The 8,813-nt window shown below is 37.1% G+C and overlaps 1 pseudogene; it reads left to right on the top strand.

The window, feature by feature from the left end:
• The first annotated feature begins 386 nt into the window (after positions 1 to 386).
• LOC131155996 (phosphoglycerate mutase-like protein 1) lies at positions 387 to 4,456 on the top strand (annotated as a pseudogene).
• Positions 4,457 to 8,813: the final 4,357 nt, after the last annotated feature.

The raw sequence follows: 8,813 nt of genomic DNA, 5'->3' as shown, positions 1-8,813 counted from the left end.
CGGGTGGTTCTTGGCTCAGAAGGTATCTCTGATACGTGCGGTGGAGTACATGATGGTGCAGCGCTTGGGAGCCATATGCGGAGTGAGGTTGGTGATGGCTTTCATGAAGCACTTCTACAACTCCCTCGATGACGGCGCCAACTCCGTCACTCACGGTTACAACAAGGGCACAGCTCGCAGCGCCGAGATGATCGGCACCATTGTCGTCACCTCCAACCTCAGCACCCAGAAACCCCATGACTGCCGATCCTTCCTCTCCACAATCTCCTTCATCTGCCTCACCTTTCCAAAGTCTATCACCGCCCAATGAGGGCCTCGGCCTTGCTTCCTTCACCTCAGCTCACCGCCCCAAAGTCGCCTCTCCCCTCTCCCAGAAATGGATGTGAATGCAGGTTGATAATTTACGAAAGCATGTTCATGCATGTGGGCTTTCAAAGAGGATTGAATTAGTCATCACATGGCCTTTATTAAAGACTATGCAAACAACAGTTGGAGTTTTTGGTGGTGAAGGCTGCACAAATGGGATAGACTTACCTCCACTAATGGTTGCAAATGTTTGAAACAGTGGTCGTTGTGCAATTTCAAGTCTAAACTGCCAATCATTTACAGCAGTGGAGCTCCGTCGAGAACATTTGGGAGTTCACCCTTGTGATAAGCGAAGAAGCATTAAAGAGTATCAGCCTCTTTTTCCTGCAGTTGATTTTTCATTGATAGAAAGTGATGGTGACAATTTGTGGGTGGCTGATTTTAGAGAGAAGAATGAAGACATTGCAACCAGAGGAATGAAGATTTTGAACTGGTTGTGGACACGGAAAGACAGGAGGGATTTCATTTCACTGTTTCACGCACTCAAAAAATACACACTGTTTCAAGCAATAACCCACACACACTCACAGCCCCATACACAATTAACACATTATTTACACTAAAAGACACACCTGCACACACACACACACACACCTGCACACACACTAATACACACACCACTAACACACACTAATTTAAAATTACCTACACACACCACTAACACACACACTGACACGCTCACCTACACACACTATTACACACAATAAAACACACACCACCAACACACACACACACACACCTGCACACACACTGACACACCCATATACACACACACACACACACTATTACATGCAAATAAAAAAACACCCACCACCCACTCACACCCATGCACACACAACCACACACCCTTGCACGTATCAAACATGCAACACACCCATGCACACACATTTTTCACACATTACGTGCACACAATGGTCGACATGGTCTTGACCGGACCTAAAATTGGTCGACCCCCTTTGACTGGTTCTTTCTCAAACTGGTTGGGTCTTCTAAACCAGTATGAAACTGGTTTAGCCTTCCATTTTATTTCCCATCTTTTTTACAAATTTCACGGATTTGCCTTAATTCCCTTTTTGTTATTTAATTACTTCGAGAAAAATATTAAAAAATCACCAAAAAATCAAAAATTTCAAAAATTTCTTTGCACTTGAAAAAAAAAAATAAAAATCAAGGAAAGTCTTAGAAAAACCACAAAAAATATATTTGAGGTCTGTTTTTGTCCAAAAGGAGTTCGAAAACCTCCCGGAATAGTATTTTCCTACTTAGAAAAACATTACAAAATTTCAAAATCCCGGAAGTGTATTTTTTGTACTATTTTCTCGATTTTCCATCTTGATGATTGCAACAAAGGGCATGAACTCTTCGAAGTATTGGATTGCCCCGGTTTTGAGGGAATACTTATATAGTATCTATTTTGTGCATTTTCTTTGATTTTTGGAAGGGAGTAATTTTGAAAGGCTTATTAAATTTATTTCGGTATAATTTTCAATTAATCTGGTACCGTTTGTAAGAACGGGCACGTAAGGGGTGCTAATACCTTCCCTTCGCGTAATCGCACTCCCGAGCCCGACTCTAGTGACGCATACCGATTCTAACCCTAACAGGGTAGCAATCAAGTGTTCTAACCACACTCCAAAAGGTTAGTGGTGACTCCATCACACATTGTTTTTCCACTAAAAATACTTTTCCAAAATGCACATCCATTTTTTCCTAATTTGCGGCTGCACCCATTTCCAAAGTGGTTCTGGTGAGTCCAAGAGGTTGCGACATGTTGTATTCCTGACGTGTTGGTTGGAAGAGGGAGACTAGCCCTATGAATAGTCCTGGACTTGCTCAAACTAGGTTAGGAGAATTAGGTGCACCATCCTGGTAAAGTGTTGTAAATAATGTCACTCCACCCACAAGTGAGCAACTAGTGGAATACTCTTACTTGTGAGCTTAAGGCGGGTACGTAGGCAATATTGGTCGAACCTTGATAATATATTGTGTCTACTTTTAATTTCCAGCACTTTATATTCCTTCACATGTATGTTATATTTGATATATTGTGAATGCTGCACATGATTTAATTTCCGCATATTATTTTTATCTGCGCAATTTGTATATGCTTAGAAAGACCCTAGGTTGTGTATTACTGATATCTAGTTTAACCTAGGAAGAAGTTTTAAAATTCCAATTCACCCTCCTCTTGGGAATACACCAATTCCAACAATCGACTAAGTGTTCGACTTGAGAGACCATGAGGGGCAACTATGTCGAGTTCTTGAGATTTCCTAAAGCTCGAGATACTGTAAGTCTTGACCATCAACTCGACTAGCAAGACCCTATGGAGCTACTTGGTCAAAGATGCTAAAGATTCAAATCCCTGATTTCCTACGAGTCTCGACCAGGATGTGATCAAGGGAAGCATGGAAGCCACTTAGTCGACAATGACAATCTTTTACGCGAGATTTGCTGCAAACTTTCCTAAACTAAAAATCAAACCCTATAAACCCTAGAGCCTATAAATATTCGCTACAAACATGAGCTTTGGGTTCCTCGTTGGCCAATTTTGGGTTAGTAACAGACCTAAAATGCTATCAAGAACCAACCCTAGGATAGATTTACTTGCTTGCTTTCATTTACATGCTTTGATTTACTACTTTGATTATTATAAAGTCTTGCATGATAGGATAAGCACTACTACAGTCTCCACCAGATAGAAGTAGTTGGCTACGAATATCACGGATGTGCTCATATGATCGTTGAGATAGGGTATACTCTAGTTCCCTACCGTGCTTTGGATAGTTGGTGCACCCTTGCTACCATGTGCTCTCGAATGACCCTCTCCCGCTTGGCCTGAGATTCCTAGGTTAGTACTTCTGCGTATAGCTAGTCGAGCATAGTTAGAGGCATGGCGTCCTGAGTCTGATTCATATCTAACCATCACTTTATAGGAGTAGGGTTAACTTAGATTTTATCTGGTTTCCAGTAGTTGTTAGCATACTCATTACCAAATACCATCTTTTTCACTTTCTTTTGCATGAGGCAATAATGGACTAATTGAGAAAAGATTTATAACTACGTAGTTTAGTCCCTGTGGATCGACATTTGACTTCCCCACTTTCTACTGAACTTAGGATCAAGTTTGGTTTATAAATATAATTTTTGGTAGTTAAAAACCCAAGCCTTGGCGAGCCTACCAGTAAAAACTCACAACTGTCATTCAATAAAAATTTCAACAATATAACTCAAAATTCTAAATTTTATGTGAGTAATCGTTAACCTAATTTATGAAATGATTACCTTGATATAGTGTAGAAAAGTTTTGTACAATTTTCCCCAAGTTTTCTCTAAGTTTAGAAATCCAATCATTCAAATTTAGAAACATAATTCGTGTTGTTAAAAGTTTAAAACGTAGATATCAGTCGACTAAGCCATAGGGTCTGTGGCCTGATCTTTTTTAAAATAGCGCATAAGAACAGTCAGTACCAAGCCAATCGACTAGTCACAATGGTTCAGTTGCTTGATCCTATTTTGTTCATTCATTAACAAAGTCAATATCGTATCAGTCACCTGATGCATGTTCATCAGTCACCTAACCACTTAGTCACTTTGTGTTTTCCAAAGTTTGGTTCTAAAACTTAAATATATAACTTGGAAAATTTATTTTAGACTTTATGAAAATATTTTCCATGTTTAAAAAATAGGTCTCTAAGTCCATAAGGAATCCTAAGAGCTTCAACTTCATTGTTGAGATTCAAAGTACTTACATGAGACTCTCAAAGAATAAGACTATCTAAGTTTCCAAGTCTTCATGTTGTATAGCTTTAATGCTTTGTCCAAGCTTTAACCAATTCTTCAATATGCTTTATATCCATCATGACTCATAGCTTTAAGTATCAACTTCATTCAAGCTCTTCAAGTATAATGTTGGCCTCACAAGGCTTAGAATCTTGTTTTAATGATAACAAAGTAAATGAACTTAACATATTTGATTAAGTGATAATTCATGACTCAAGTGTTCAAGAACAAGTACTTAACAAAGTCTTTTAAAAGCTCGAACTTAACGCTACAAGATATAATGAAGCTAAAGACTATTGAAACTTAAAGTCAAGTCAAACATAAAGGAAATCAAAGCAAATACGTGAAGATACTAAGAGCAAAGCAAATATATGAAGGCTTAGCATTTAGAAAATTATAGTATTTTAAGAAGTCTCATGTAAGTACTTCAAACATTTTAATATGAATGAATGAAGCCCTTAGTAATCTTTTATTGACTTAGAGACTAATTTTTGAAAACCCTGAAAAATGTTTTTTAATTAAGTTATATTGAAGTTTTTCAAAAATTGAAGGATCAAAGTCCTAAAAATCAAATATTGTGAAATTTTGCTAGTTCAGGCGACTGAGCAAAATAGATCAGTCAACTGACATTATTATGCTGAATTAATTGAGCAGATAGAACAAGCCCAGTCAACTTACACTCTGACATCAGGCGACTAACCCACATCTGAGTTTGAATTTTTGCTAAAACAAAATAAGCTCATGCGACTAACCGCGATAGATTATGCAACTGACCTTCGTAAAATTCAAAATAAAATAGCGAGGGAATATTTCCAAAATAGATTGCTTAGACCCCAAACCTTATGAAAACTTGGTAAACACTCCAAGTAACTTAGGAAACACAAAAATGAAACTTCCCCATCTATAAATACATGTTATATCAAAGAATTAAACATACCAATACCTTCAATCAGCATTCAAGCATAATATTTTCTACTCTTCAAAGAGCTATCTTGCTAAAACTCTTGCGGAAGTTCCTACTGAGAATTTTCTGATTAAAGCCTACGGTTCTTTGTGTTTCTATTGAGTTTCTCAATCTAAGAAAGAACCCCGGTGAAAAATTCTTGAGCTTCATCTTTCTATATTGATTTTGATTGAAGTATATTGTGATATTCACTTGTACTAATTTGCTCTTGCTGAGAGTGCTTTTTGTACACAAGAATTGTTCTTGTTTCTCTTGTTGTTTTTTACGGTTCAGGATTGTTGAATCGTTGGATTATCGAGCGTGGGGTATCGCTTGGAGAGGAGGACTCCATCCTACTTGTGTAAACGGTTTGCTCTACCCGGTTAAAGGAGTGGTATAGTGAAATCCTTGGATATTTTGCCTAAGGCAATGATGTTGGCGGGTATAACCGAACCTCGTAAAATCTTGATGACTTTCTCTTTCCAAATCTCTTTAATTTTCTATATATATAAATTGTTTGGATGTTTACTTAATTGCTGAAATTAAATAGTTATTGAGAATTGCGGAAACCTTGATTAAAGGAAGTATGTTGATTGTGGAAACCTTGATTAAAGGGAGTACGTTGATAAATATCAAAGTTTATTAACATAATTAAACTCAAGTAACTCATTTGATATCAAAACCTAAATTTTGGAAGCTTGCTAAAATTTCTATTTTATTGTGAAATCAATCTTACCTTATTGATTGGATTGATATATTGAAAAGCTGAATTCTAAATATTGAAATTTTGACCTTTATCATCATTCAATAATTAATACTAAATCTTAGATTTAGTGTTGGTTATTGCAAATCAATTGTACTTGTGAAATTGCTTGTTAGAATTGGTGTATTCCCAAGAAGGGGGTGAATTGGAGTTTTAAACTTTTCTCGTAGGTTGAGCTAGATGTTACCAGAATATTACAACCTAGGGTCTTTCTATGCAGTTCCAAATACGCAAATAAATATAATATACAGAAATTTAAATCAAGTGCATCATTCACACAATAACATACACGTACTGTAAATATAAAGTGTAGCAATATAAACAAAGACACGATATGTTATCGAGATTTGTCCAACTGTACCTACGTCTCCGCCTCTAACTCACAAGCCCGAGGATTCTACTAATAGCTCACTTAAGGGTGGAGCGGCACCGATTACAACCAGGTCAAGTAGCACAAGGTTGACCTTAACCTTTATAACCAGGTCAATTAGCAGGGCTGACTTCAACCTACACGCCTTAACAAGATGGCGCACCTAGTCTAAGTCAATCCGGGACTATTCTAGGGCTAGTCTCCCTCTTCAGGCTTGTGCCTAGAAATGCAACAGTATTTGCAATCAAATAATATCGGTACAGTGATTGTGCTTTTGTGCAAAGTAGATATGTACCCAAATACGCACAATCATATACACCACCAACAAGATATAATATGTAAGCTCAGTGTGGTCCAATAGTTCAACTCTCAAATGTATTTTTTTATAAGTGTAATGAGTGCGTAAGAGTATCAACCAGCATGATCTTTGTATCACAATGTGTTTAATCAATAAGTTCACACAAAGATAACAAATCTCAATTATTTCAATCAGCATGATATCTCAGTTACGTAGATCAGATCATGTATATGCTTGGTTTGCAAAAGATGTGTAATCTTTGTTTTAAGTAAATAATATGTGAGTGAATAACTTTTGCACAAAGATTAATATCACAAACACAAATATCTTCTCACAAGTATATCAAATATGAAACACACAAGATATTTGAGTAAGTTTTGAAAATGTTTTGCAATCCAAAAACAAATACGAGCTTCCTAAAAAATTGCAACACAAATGCAATACTCAGAAGTTTAAGTAAGTCTTCTTAGGATAGGCTTATGAACAAAGCCCCCTAAGAACACTTAGCTTTGGCTCTCAACAAAATTGTTTCAATCAAACACGCAAGGAGAGCAAACCTTTCAAGACACTCACTCAATCAACTTACAAATGAATTTTGGCAATAAGAGAAGGTAAGTATGAGTGGTTGGGGCTTATATATGAGTATTATAGGTTTTGGAAATTTCAGAGAATCTCTCCTAATCAAAGTGGCTAATCTCTCTTGCTAATAATCCCAAATGAGGGGGTATATATAGACACCCCATAAAATATAACCGTTGGGGACCTATTGGGAATTATTAGGAAAGTTTAATGACATTTTAGAAAATTTAACCCGATTTAAAATATTTTAACCACGGTAAAAATTCAGGGCAACCCGAGAAGTTCGGTCGACCAAAACACTTTTGGTCGACCGAAGTTCATATGGCTCAGTCAACCAAGACATTTTTGAACTGGGGACTCAGTCGACTGAAAGTGCATGTCCGAGGTGATTTTTCAATTTTAACGAGGTTCAGTCAACCGAGCTATTTTGAATTGAATGGTTCAGTCGATCAGACAGTTGAGATTTCTCCTGAGGACCCTCGGTTGACCAGATAGTTGCAATACAAATTGGCTTGGTCGACCAGGTGGGCAAAATGTTGACCCTAGGAGGTTTCAATCGATCAGGGAGTTTGAACTATAATGGTTCGGTCGACCGGGCTGTGGTCAATTGGTTGACCCAGACCTGTTTGGTCAATCGGGGTAGAATGAACTGCCTTGGCCGGTCGATCGAAAGTGCACAAAATGTGCATTTTGGTCCTGTTTTGAATCACAAACACCCTAATCAAGTGCCTAACATTCATAAGTGCAAAGGTGAGTGTCCTAAGGTCATTTCTGGGTCCTTTTGAAGACACCGAAAAAATACGGTACCGGTCGACCGAAGGGTAAACCCTAAGGTCTTTCTAAGGTCACTTTAGGTTATATTTGGTTTGACGTGTGTGTGCTTATTACAAACCAAGGACCCTAATTAACTATTACAGACCAATTTCACAATTGAATATATATATTACAATTATAGACATGAATTGGTCTTCAAACTTCATTTGTTCCATGTGCATCATGACCTTGACAATTAAGGTTCCGGCACATAATCTCAAATACCCATTAGATATATAATGAGTATTTGTCATAATCAAAATCGAGCGTGACCTATAAAGTCAACATTGCTGATAAATTTAATTGTGTTGTTAATTGGAGAGTGTGATTGTAATTAATTTAATCTAAAAAGGGTTATATTAGATTAAAATTTCCAGAGAAATTTTAAAAACCCAATTCACCCCTCCCCTCTCTTGGGAGTACACCTTACTTCTCAATTGGTATCATAGCGGGGTTGTAGTAAACCTTAACTAGAAGCTACGTAAAGATCCCTATGACACACCTATGTGTATCTACCTTTTCCGAGGATCAATCCCCATCTAGACCACCTATTTTATGCAGTGTAAACTACACCTTTTAAAAACAAAGAATGAGAATTTATTTACAAACAATGGATTGGAAAGCATGGAAAGTTGTCACACAAGGTGACCTTATCCCCACTAAAATCGTGGATAGTAAAGAAATACCTAAAGAGGAAAAGGAGATGACTAACAATGACCATAAAATGTTACAAGTAAATTCAAGTGCTATGAATGCTCTATATTGTACTCTTGACATAAATAAGTTCAATAGAATTATGGGATGCAAATCAGCCAAAGAAATATGGGATAAACTAGAGGTAACCTATGAAGGAACAGTTGATGTTAGAGATAGTAGAATCGACATGCTCACAAGCGAG

Source organism: Malania oleifera, chromosome 5 (assembly GCF_029873635.1).
Source record: "Malania oleifera isolate guangnan ecotype guangnan chromosome 5, ASM2987363v1, whole genome shotgun sequence".
Taxonomy (NCBI): Eukaryota; Viridiplantae; Streptophyta; class Magnoliopsida; order Santalales; family Ximeniaceae; genus Malania; species Malania oleifera.
Note: the sequence above shows the minus strand (reverse complement) of the source record. Positions and strands in the feature narration are given on the sequence as shown.